At 33.7% G+C, this 13,633-nt stretch overlaps 1 non-coding gene across 1 annotated transcript; it reads left to right on the forward strand.

The window, feature by feature from the left end:
• Positions 1–1,667: 1,667 nt before the first annotated feature.
• On the forward strand, positions 1,668–1,773 carry LOC125496186 (small nucleolar RNA R71). Its single transcript, XR_007272886.2, has one exon. It is a non-coding gene; the product is annotated as a small nucleolar RNA R71 (small nucleolar RNA).
• Positions 1,774–13,633: the final 11,860 nt, after the last annotated feature.

Consider the following 13,633-nt stretch of genomic DNA (forward strand, 5'->3'; position numbering starts at 1 on the left):
TAATGAATCATCAAGTTGCAAATTGAAGGCCTGGCTTCTATCACCTCATCAAGAGCATCCACTCTATAAACAGTTTCTCCCATAGAAGGAGAAGTCATGGAGTTTGTGAGTGTGTACTCCATCTTCTCATCACCTACTTCAAAGTGATCTTACCCTTCTTCATGTCAATAATGGCTCCAGCAGTGGCCAAAAAGGGTCTCCAAGAATATGGGAACTTGTGCATCTCCTTCATCTCCATGAACAAAATCACAGGGAATAAAGAATTTACCCACTCGAAGAGGAACATCTTCAAGGATACCAAGTGGAAACTTAACTGTTATGTCAGATAGTTGGAGAGAGATGCGTGTGGGTTTTAGTTCGCCCACGTTGAGTTGCTTGCAGATAGATAAAGGCATGAGACTAACACTAGCCCCAAGATAACACAAAGCATTCATGATAGCAACGTCTCCAAGTTTGACAGGAATAGAGTAACTGCCTGGATCTCCTAGAGTTTCTGGAAGCTTATTTTGCAAAATAGCACTACACTCAGCAGTTAGTGAAACAGTGACATTTCTTCAATTTTTCGTTTGTTAGAGAGCATGTCTTTCAAAAACTTAGCTAGGAAGGCATCTCAGATATGGCATCCAAGAAAGGATGTTGATGTGTAGCTTCTTCAAGTATCAAGGAACTTCCCATATTTCTTTTCAAGTTTTGCCTGTGCCAATCTTTGAGGAAGGAAAGGTGGCTTGTATGGTTAATAGGAATGACAGTGGGTTCTCCTTCTCAGTCTGCTTAGCTTCATCTTCCAAAACCGTCTTTCCTTGAACTTCCTCACTCAACTCTATAACCTCTTATGCAGTTTGATTTTGCTCAGTTACCCTCCTTGTAGGCTCTTGCAATTCTTTACCGCTCCTCAATGAAATGGCATTGATATGCCCCTTAGGATTTGGTTCAGTTTGCCCAGGAAGTTGGCCTGAAGGTTTAGAGAGGTGGTTATTTGTTGGGCTAGTTGGGTCATCTGACTCTCCATCAATTTATTATGAGCAGTGATTTGTTGGAGGAGTTGTTGAGAATTCATTCTGCTTGGCTTGGTATTCAACTTGCTTGCCTGAGAGGAAGCTAAATGCTCCATGATAGTATCAAGGTTGGGTTGAGAGGATGATGATGAAGAGTTGAATGGTGGCATTTGTTGAAAAGCAGGTGGCTGGGAGTAGTTGGTGTGTGGAGGTTGAGGTTGGTTATTTTTATAGGAGAAATTTGGGTGATTCTTCCAACCTGGGTTATAGGTGTTTGAGTATAGGTTGTTTTGTGGCCTTGTGTTTGTGTTTAGGAGGGCATTGACTGCTCAGTTCCCGCTCCCTATGTATTTATTGACACTCATAAAGAGTGACCTTGCACTTCACAAATCTCACAAAGGTGCTTGTCCGCTACTCAACGATCAACTTTAGCTGCCAAAACTTGCACAGTGTTAGTTAAAGTAGCAATAGCATCAACCTCATACTTACCTCCCTTTTTAGGGGTCCACGAGACACATCCAGTCATTCAGTAATTGTTGGCAGCCATATCATCCAACAATGTCTTCGCGCTTCTGGAGTTTTTGCCATGAAAGTACCGCCAGATGCGGCATCAATAGAACTTCGAACTTCATGCTTCAGACCATTGTAGAATGTCTGAATCAACCACTCAGGAATGCCTGGTGTGGACACTGCCTTTGCAAAGCCTTGTATCTCTGCCATGCTTCATAGAGAGACTCCAATTCATGTTGTTGAAAGCCAGATATCTCTTTCTGAACTTGGAAGTTCTCATAGGAGGGAAGAACTTGTAAAGAAAAGCCTTCTTCAGTTCTGGCCATGTGGCAATCTTCCTCACTTTTCTTCTTCTTAAACCATTCCTTTGCTTTCCCTGAGAGAAAAAGGAAAAGCACAATACGAATTAAATCATCAGAAACATTGTTAATTTCAAAGTATTGCATTTTTCTAAAAAGTTAGCCAAATGATCAGTAGGGCTCTCTTTGGGTGTTCCCGCATATGAGTCCTGTGAGATAAACTGGATGAACTGTGGCTTGAGCTCGAAATGTGTGCAGGGTTGTGGTCTGTAATGGTGGTGGTGGTCTCATCGGGCATAGCATATTCCCTAGAGACTTTGGTGGTGCTTCGTCTCCCATTGTTGTTCTTGTTGTTGTTGTTTCTTCTGACCTCCTAATCTCCTTGCGTAGCTTCGATCTCGCGATCAAGAGTAATAGATCTTGTGAACCCTTGCTACGAGTGCGCATGCAACAAAAAGACTGAAAGAAAAGAGATCAAACACAAATAGAGTGACAATGATCGAACAAAAAGTTTAGCTAAATCAATCACAGATAAACTAATCTAATACCATTAGTCCCCGACAACGGCGCCAAAATTTGTTAGGCGTGTTGCGCGCACCTAACAAAAGTAATTTCCTAACTAATCTCCTAACTATGTAGCAGGAAGTCAGGTCGAATCCACAGGGACAAACAGTATCAAACACTAGATCTTGACTCAATTAACTAAACAAGTGACAAACAATGATGAAAAGGTGTTGAACTAATATAACACTAAACTATGACAATACTAGAACACACAAGGTATAATCAATATTAAAACATCTAGAATTAAGTTCACCACTAGCATGACCAATACATGAATAATTTCCATCCCAATAAACATAATCAAGATTCAAAGGAGTAATGCACCCTATAACTACCAAAGATCTCTCCCGAGTACCAATGGCTACTCTAAACAAGCAATCAAACCTATTCCCATGGAATCATGCAAGAAAGAGACATTAACATAGCATCACAATTAAATTCCTAGAATCCTATCTACTTATTCCCATAGAGATATTCATACTCTTGATTGAATCAACAAAACCATCTAGATTCAATTCCCATTGAAAAACAAGATAATAAGGAGTCAAATCAAAATCATCTATCCCTAGTATGATAATGAATAAGAACAATCAATCAAACAAGAACAATTGATCACATAAACTTGGGATTAATGGAGGAATTCTATGTATTAATCATTGCTAGGGTTTAACTTAACCCTAGATTAATGAACTATCACTCATAATTGAAATAACAAAGCAATATAATAAATTGGAAGATATAAAAATAATAAAGGAAAAGAAGAGATTAGAAAAACTTAGTCTTTACTTGAATGAATCAAATTTGCAGAATTCAAGGGTTCAATAATAGAGTGCCTCTCAATAACTCTCTAAAAAGTAGTCGTCTATTCTCTAATAACAAAACGTAGTCTTTTTAATTCTGAAAAGGTAAGTATTTATATGTCCATTGAAACTGGCGCCAACAAGCGCTCAAAAAAGCTTTAAAAAGGTCTCGCCCGACCGGCCGGGGCGGATTTCACCCGATCGGGTGGTCGTCAGGTGCTATCATACTTCGTCGCGCCCGAACGAGCGCATTCCAGGTCTTAAATCTCACTTGTCTTCTCCTCGCCCGACCGAGCCGGGAGGATTTCGTCCGGTCGAGCCCGCGAGCATATTTCTTTTGGCTCCTTCGAATTTGGCTAAGTTAAGTCGCCCGACCAACCTGGGCGGTTTTCGCCTGGTCGGGCGGTCATCAACTTTTGATGCCCAATGTCCGATCTTCAAAATGTCATAACTTCTGCTTGATTTGTCGAAACTAAGCAAACGATCACCTCTTGGAAAGCTCGTGAGCCATAGAATCCAACTCATGCAAAGTGATCGTGCTCCCAAAATCACACCGTCTCTTGTAGTGGTGTAAAAGAATAGGAAATGCACCGAAATATGCTAATTCCTACAATAATCAATCTAAGAACACAAACACACTACAAGGAACAGATTAGTACTAAAAAGGGCTCCTAAGAGCGCAATTAAGACCAATAATTCATGAAGAATGGGGGTAAAAACTCTATATAAAATAGACATATCACTACCCCCAAGGTTCATATGGAGCATAGCCGATCATATCAGGTCAAAAGTGTAATCATCCTCCTCCTATACCTTGCCCACTTTCTATTTTTAGTTCATAAGTTAAGCAGCAAAACAGTTGCATACTCATAGCAGCACATTCATAGCTAAGACCATAGTACGAACTTATTTATCAAAAAGAATGAAGAAATCCACGCACACATGGGTATAAGTAAATGATTTTACTGAACATAAAAGTTACCTCATACGCGGTCCATTCTCTTTAATATATAAGAACTTTGATCAGAACTAGATAACTCCATCACTCTCTTGGCCTCCATAATAATCCTTCGACAATTACCTCATAACGACAACAATAATCAATAACCAATCTTAGCTAATCTAATTAAGCTAATTAAAATGGAACCATAACCAATTCCTAATTTAGAAATTATCAACCTTTAACATCCCGATTCCATGATTCTTAAATCATAATCAACTATACATTCAATAACACTAGCTACATCACAAGACTATCATTCCCAATTCATAATCATAATTCTAGATTATAAAACTAAACTCACTAAACTTAACTAACAAATTTTAATTAAACAAAGAACATAATTTGGCTACTAACCATATAGAGAACAGACAAAACTAAATTAGCTTAACAAGGACAATTGTAGAATCATAGAGCAAGGAGCAACTTCACTACATCATCACCAATGGTTGATAGCTCATAGGGAAAAGGAACACGAACATCAGTAGCTCGATGAACAAAACCATAACAACCAATAACAACAACACGACAAAAATAACATAACAACAATATCCCAATAACAACACCATAATCACAAAACATAACGAGGGAAATTTATGAAACCAAACCTATAACTCTTAAACATAATTGCATATCAACCCCAAATAAATTGTTTAATAATCAGAACAAATCACTAACTAATAATCTAAAATTTAACAAGATGTAAACAACACAAAATTATACCTTAACAACCCATAAAACTAGATCTTTCCAATTGCAACAATTGGACACAAAACCACCACAAGTTAGCAACCACGAACAACACCTGCAACACCACCTTAGTCGGGTGAGGACACCAATCGCACCACAGAGGAGAAACGGAACAAGGGCGAGGTTTCAAACCACACGACGACCAAGAGAAATGACAGAAGAATAGCAGCGGCACCACATCGAGGGCACCACACGGCCTGCGCAACTCGTGGTGGCAGCACTGTAGGCAACATCGCGCACACTGTAACACCCCGATAATTCTCCCTTTTTAGATAATACTTTTATAATGTACAAGTACAGAATTACCCAAGTATTGTCGCCCGTGTGATAACGTATCGGCTTCTTTAGAATTTTGCAGCGGAAAATCATTAACTAAACTTTAACTTTATTATAACTCAAAATGAATAACAAATGTTTAGGACTTAAACAAACAAACTTAAATAATTCAAACAACTTAAATAAATATGTTCTCAAAAGCAGAAATTAAACTAAGCTAGTTACACAAATTCTCCACTCCAGATTCCCAATGATGCACATCTGCGAACCTGTAATGTCAATGCTATACTGAATCTGCTCACCATAAGGATCATCACAGGATCAATAAGGCAAAGCCATGATCACACACACAAACAACGAACGTAATCAGCAAAGCTGAGTACTACATATCAAACATAAGCATTCATAAACATGTACTAAATAATAACGTGCAGGGATAAATAATAGTATAATCATATAACATTCTACAGATAACTTTTACTGAACTAGACTCTAAACATCATTTCTCACTTTAAATGGAATAGTTATTGGAACTGAGTTGTCTTATCTATTAATGCCTTCACTAAGAAGACGAAATACGGGTGCGACTCTGTATTCCAGAGTGACCTGCGATATCGAGGAACTTTTGAAATAAAAGAGGGATGTTGATCAATCCATTCCTAGAAAAGCCATGGGCTACCACCATTTACTCCAACCCTTAATGTCCATTTCTAGACGTGCACCAGTCTAAAGTCTATAACTATTCTCGTTACACTTTACGTTATTTACATATTATCACTTGTGTTGACACACACATACAAGTAACACATAAATAATAATCAGACAATCACATTGAACTTCTTTTATCTTTGGATTTAACAAGTGATCACAACTTATAATCCAAGAATACTTTCCTTTTTAATCTCAACTTTCTTTACTTGTTGAACCTAGCCAACAATAATCTTACCTTTATATAGGCATAACTTGTAAACTTACCAAATGAGGTCCACGATCCTCATAAGATAATAAAATAATACTCATCAAGTAATACATGAATAACATGATTCAGTTTCTATAACATATACTAATTCTTCATGCGGATCAATAAATAAACTTCCTTTTCATGTGTGCATCAATTATTCCATACAAACATACAATCTAATATTCATAATAAATCTCAAATCACATGCTTGCACACAGGCATAAAACATGTAAATCAATTACTAGAAATCACATATATATGAACAAAGTAGGTTCCTATACATGATACTAAAATTTAATCCTCCTTAAAACATAATACTAATCACATAGCACGTAATTATGTACGTACCTCGTGTAAACTAGCCTGTAGGCCACTTTTAATCCTTTAAAAGTCCCCTACGAGATATTCTCCGCCTAGAAATCAAGATAACCGAAATTAATGACTTTAAATAAAAATTACAGCAGCCTTAAAGTACATAAAACCCCCTTTAAAAATGTTTAAAAGTCGAGTTTAATATCAAAACTTGAATTATTTTTAATTCCTAGCATAGTACTACCATACTAGTAATTAAAACTCTTAAAAACTCTATAAATAAACCCTTTTTGAAATTACAGCAACTTTAAAAATTAATAAACCTCCTTAAAACATGTATAACATATTTAAAATCATATACTAAGTTAATCTCATAGTACCTAATATGCTACTATGGTTTTCTAGCAATTTAAAACCCTAAAAATTCATGTTTTCATGATTAAAACTAAAAATCTAATCATAATAATAAATCTGAAAATTTTCTTATAATATAAACTATAGATGAATCGAAACTACTTATTAAAAACAGTAATTTAAACTAATGAACATGATTAACAATAATAGACAACATAAAAATATAGTCTTTAATAGAATCTTAAGAAGGAAGAAAAGAAAACAACCAACAAAAAGAAGGAGGAAGAAGGCGCCGACAAAGAACAGTCCACGGCAGCAGCCCTCGGTGGTTGTGTGGTGTTTTCGGATTTTTGGTGACGTTTCTTGTTGAAGAAGAAACGTTACTTGAACAAGAAGAAAAGTGTTTGGAAGGAGAATTGAGAATGACGTGCAAAGAAGAGAAAGAAAAGTCGAGTATGGTGAATGGCGTGTGAAAGAGAGGAAAAGAAAATAATTTGTGTGGGATAAAATAATTGGGTACTAAGGTATTTCTATAAAGGCTTCCTTTTCGGGCTTAAGAAAAAGAGATAAGGTTTAATGAAATTTGATGAACAACAAGATAAATAACTTAAGACTTTCATCATCATCATGACTCTTTTTTATATCCTTTTAGGATCTTTAGGTTCCTCAGTTCCATTAGACTTCTTTTTCAATATAAATTAGTACTTAAAACTTTTTATCAAAACATGCTTAATTAAAATATTTTCAATTTTATTAAGCCATGAAAAATAATTTCATTTGACTTTTAAAATAGTCAACCTTTTTAAATAGTCAAACCATTTTAAAACTAACTTGTGTTTAAATATAAATATATAAATACTAATATATATATATATATATATATATATATATATATATATATTAATATATATATATTATATATATATATATATATAATCCTTTAAAATTGTGGGGGATTACACACACAACTGCAACACAAAGGGGAGAGTGAAAGAGAGAGAAAGCGAGTTGTATGGGGATCTCTAGCAAAACGCACATACCTCGACGGAGGTTAAAGGGAGCTTCGAAAAAAGAGAAAAATAGGGGATGGAGTTTGAGAGGGAAGACGGGGAGAGAGACGGAGTTACAGGTTGGGTTCTTCTTTTGGATGATGATGAAGATGAGGGAGCGAGTGTGAGAAAGAGCCACGAGAGATTGGACAAAAATAAAGGATTGAATTGGGTTTGGTTGACAAACCGACAAGTGCAAAAGAAATGGGCTGACTTAATTTCCTATTTGGCCAAATACCACTCAACTTAAACTTAAAATTCGAAATATATCAATAATAGTGTCATAAAATTAAATAAATAAATATTTTACAAATGTGATAAATAGAAATATTCATATTCGAGTCTAATAAAATAATAATATCTGGAACATAATTAACTTAATAAATATAATTAGCATTTAACAAACACTTTTAAAAATAGGGCTATTACATACTACCACCTTTATTAAAAAAAAATTTCCTCAAAACGCGAAACAAAGATTTATAAAAACAAAAACCTCAAGCTCATAAGATATTAGGCATCCAAACCTCAATTATTCTAACATCAACTTTCAACTCAATATTAGAATCAAGGAGCAAAGAAAACAAAAGCGGCAAATTTTTTTAGCATAGGATTCCATACATCTCATTTGGAGATAGTTATTGATATTTTCATTGTATCATTTTGGGATTTTTTTTAATTATTGGTGTATTTGAGGATATTTTCCGCTTTGATTTTATTTAATTATGAGTTAAATTCTAGTTTATGGTTGTTGAGTGTTTCATTAGCAGCTCGAAAGTGCGGGCTGTTACAAGATGGTATTAGTGCAACCTTGTGACCGTATGCCGAGTTGGCTACCTAGCGAGGGTAAAATAATTTTGGGATAATTTGAAATCGATTTGGGTTATTATAGTGGTTGAGAATCGATGAAGGCAAATTAAGAATATTGAAGGTCGAGTATATTTGAGTGATTGCTCTTTTGCGTATGTTATATGATTTTGTTATGTGAAGGGGTAATGCCTTGTAATTGTTTATGATGTTGTGTATGTTGAGAAAATTGTATACTTTGCTTAAGTAAATGAATTTCAAAGGAGATCTCTGCAACTAAGACGGCTGAAAAACTAAGCCAAAATTTTTTGCCCCTTTTGTTTTTGTTGCTCCTCGATTCTGATGTTGAGTTGAAGTGGAGATACATAAGCTGATGGTAGAATTGAGGTTGGATGCCTAATGTCTTACGAGCTTGAGATTATGATTTTATTTAGATAACTGTTTGCAAGTTTGGAGGACGAAACTTTTGATAAGGGTGGTAGTATGTAACAAGTCTATTTTTAAAAGTGTTTATTAAATGCTAATATTATTTATTAAGTTAATTATGTTTTGAAATTTGTTTTTATATTTTATTTTGGTTGGAGTATGATTCTTATTTGTCATGTTTGTAATTAGGGCTGGCAATGGGTCGGGTTGGGTCAAGATCAGGTTGGGTTGGCGGGTTGGCGGGTTGAGAACCCCTTGACCCAACCTGACCTGTTAACTTAAGCGGGTTGAAATTTACAACCCAACCCAACCTTATAATAAACGGGTCAACCTTCAGGTCGACCCGTTTAATTTTTTTTTCGTGTTTTTTCTAGAAAAAAAAAAATAAAAACAACATAATTTATTTGCAAATAATAGTAGGCAACAAATTAAAATTAAGTTATTACATAACCATATGATAATATTGTTCAAAATCAACATAACTTTTGTTCAAATTTAACACAAATGTTCAAGATTAACATCATTACAACTTCATAAGCAATTGTTCAACCTTAAGTGTAATGACTAAATCATAATAAGCAAGAGCAGTAGAGGACTCCAATTTTTTTAGGGATTTTTTTGGCTTGTTTTTTCATAAATGGGTTAGGTGGGTCAAAATCAAGTTGGAGTTTTCAACCTGACCCAACCCATTTAATTCTTTGGCTGGACGTAACCCATTCAACCTGACCCAACCTATTTAATTCTTTGGAGTTGGCATTCAGGTCGACCCATTTAATTAAACGGGTTCAAATTTTTGACCCAACCCATTATTAATGGGTTGGATTCGGGTCGGGTTGGCGGGTTGGGTAATATTTTGCCAGCTCTATTTGTAATATATTTATTATTATGATTTTAGGAAGTTATTGTGAAATATATTTTTAGGTTTTAAATATCCAAATGATTTAATTGGTGATAGGCTACATATGTCGAAGTTTCCTTATTTGAAAACTAAATCCTAAAACTAAAAGAAACCCCTAAGGTAGTGGTGTCAGAAACAGATCTGACCGCTGGGTCAACCTGATTCTGACTTGACTTGAACCTGGTTCGACCTGTGAGGGTCAGTCCCCAGACCTGACCGAAACCTGACCTGTGATTATCCAGACCTGACCGGCACTTGGCAAGATTATATCCTGACCTGTTCAGACAGACCTGCATCAAAACTCAAACCCGACCGTACTTAAATAGATATTACTAAAATTTAATTATTTTTTATATCTATAAAATCATTTAAATTTATAAATTTATAAATTTTCTTATATTTAATAATTAATTAAATAAAAAAATAAATTTAATTTAATTTAAGAGTTAAACTTGAAATATCATTTACTTGTTTATATTTTCTATAATTATATAATGTCCCCATTCTCAAATAATATTAAAAAATATCTTATTAAATCTTATACTCCAAATTTATTATCCCAATTTAATATTCTACTTAATTTTCCTCATTTTTTCTACAAAATTATCCAATTTTAATATTCTACCAAATAATACCTCAAATGCTCATAACACTATACTAAACAACAACATATGATGCTATAATAAATCTGCAATTATAATAAATTATACAAAAAAACCAAAATTTAGTGAAATTACATAAAATCACACAAAAAGAATAAATGTGAAATTATATAAATATGAAATTATATGAAATTACACAAAAGTCAATAAATCTGGGGACAATATTGAACGATATTACACAAAAACAAAATTAATCAACACAAAAGTTAACAAATTAAACTAAAAAATGGAAAAAAAAAAAATTCTTGAACAAACTAGATCTGGCCGGACCGAGCGAAGACCGACGACGACGACAGGCAACGACGACGACCGGCGACGACGAGCGAAGAAAGGCGACGACGAGCGAAGACAGGCGAAGACGACGACGAGCGACGAGCGAAGACAGGCGAAGATGACGACGAGCGAAGACAGGGACGCCGAGCGAAGACAGGCGATGACGAACGAAGACCGGCGACGAGGAGCGAAGACCGGCGACGAGGAGTGGGAGGAGGTAGTGCCGTGGGGTGGTTGAGAGGGTGGCAGGTTGAGGAGAGAGAATGACAGAAGGAATAAAGGGTGGTTGGATGAGAGAGGGATGGGGATTAGGGTTTTAGAAAGGAGAGATGAAAAAGAAAAGGGAAATCAGAGATGGGAGTTGAGTTTGAGTGTTGGAGAGATTGATGGTTAGATTTGATACTTTCCAAAATCAAGGGTTATAATTTATGATCCATGACATTAATCTTTGGCTAATAGGAAAAGAGAATGATCTAGCACATGGATTGATGACTTGTCACAATCTTAATTTTTTTATATTCTTACTAATTCTTGTCTTGGTTTAGTAACTTCAAACTTTAATAATTAGTCAATTATTTTATTAATTTGAAATTTTGGTTATTTTTATTGAAATTATTATTTTTAGTGTTTAATTATTTTTATAATTATTATGATTAGGGTTTAATTATTATTTAATTATAAGTTATAATCTTTCTAATTATTGTCTTGGTTTAGTAACTTATTAACTTTAATTTGAAATTTTGGTTATTTTTATTGAAATTATTATGATTAGTATTTAAGCTATAACTATCATTTATTAATTAGCATATTATTATTATTATTATTATTATTATTATTATTATTATTATTATTATTATTATTATTTAATTAGAATTGTGAATTGAGTTTCTAAATTTAACATGAAGACTAATATCTAAAATAGTATAGTACTACTAAAATGATTAAACATATTGATTCAATAGTTTGTTTATAGTCACTCAGGCCTCATATGAACCATCGTTGTAAACATATGGATGTATGATCGTCATTTGTTATAGTATTATAACATATTAAGAGTTGTTAGACTAGTTTATAATCAATAGCACAATCAGTCATCATGTAAACATACTCTACCTATGAAAATCATAATGCTTATAATAGTTATTTTCAAACTTAAATATCAATCATAATGCTTATAATAATAAATCATTTATATAAAGTTTGGAATTAATCGTCTACTCGTTATTATTGTCTTTGGTTATAATATATAATATTAAAATATATGAAGAGTCGTTCTACTCCTTCACTCATTAGAGTGGTTTTATGGAGTTGATTATTCGAAATAAGAGTTGACTAAGAGTCTAAGAGAATACACTAAACATCATGATAATCAATATAGTGTTTAGCTTTTATATGGGGTAATGATATAGGGATATAATTTACTATTATTAGTCTTGTGCAACATATGAACCCGCGTTATAATCACGTAGGCGGTAGACCTCATATAGTCATATGAACCGTCGTTGTAAATCTATGAATGTATGATTATCATTTGTTATACTATTTATTGTTATTGTTATTGTTATTGTTATTGTTATTGTTATTATTCCTCTTCGTATTTGTATTACTATAATAATAAATCCTTTATATGAAATTTGGAACTGATCTTGTACTCGTTATTATTGTCGTTGGTTATGAATTATGATATATAATATTAAAACATATGAATAGTCGCCTCTACTCCTTTACTCATTATGGTGGTTTTACGCAGTTGATTAGTCGAAATAAGAGTTGACTAAGAGAATACACTAACATCACGATAATCAATATAGTGTTTTTATTGGTTTTTCGTTATTATCCACATATTAATCGCACACACACATATGTATGTATATGTTGATCTTAATACCTTTATTAATACGATTCATTTACTTATATATACAAAGTTAAGAGAAGACCACAAATATTATACTAGTATTAAACTATAGTATAACATAAAAACAATTAACTTAAATAATATTATAGCTTATAAAGACAAGGGAGTGTCATTGTTGTTAATCTTATACTAGTATTAAACTATATTTTACTTGTTTATATAAAGTTTGGAATTGATCGTATACTCGTTATTATTGTCGTTGGTTATAATATATAATATTAAAACATACGAATAGTCGTTCTACTCCTTTACTCATTAGAGTCGTTTTACGCAGTTGATAAATAAGAGTTGACTAAAAGACTACATTAAACATCACGGTAATCAATATAGTGTTTTTATTGATTTTTCGTTGTCATCCTTATATTTATCGCACACACACATATGTGTATATATATATATATATATATATATATATATATATATATATATATATATATATATATATCTATATCGATCTTAATACTTTTATTAATATGATTCATTTACAATATACATAACAAAATCAAGATGACCCGATCAGGAGTTACCCGTAGTTGAATTGGCGTTCAACAGCGAATGGACCCGATGTTTCAAAATAATCGAACTAAGATGAGTAAGATTATTACTAATTCAACCCGAGTACATTTCACTTAACTCAACCGCACATGGACCTAAATACGATATTCGCAAACCTGGCTAAAAAAATGTCAAAGGGCAATTATACTCGAGAATGGATCGACTTGTAAACGGAACGTTCAGACCTGTCCGGCACCCGGGAATCCATATGATTCAAATGTGTTCGA

This window comes from Beta vulgaris, chromosome 3, assembly GCF_026745355.1.
Source record: "Beta vulgaris subsp. vulgaris cultivar EL10 chromosome 3, EL10.2, whole genome shotgun sequence".
Classification (NCBI taxonomy): Eukaryota; Viridiplantae; Streptophyta; class Magnoliopsida; order Caryophyllales; family Amaranthaceae; genus Beta; species Beta vulgaris.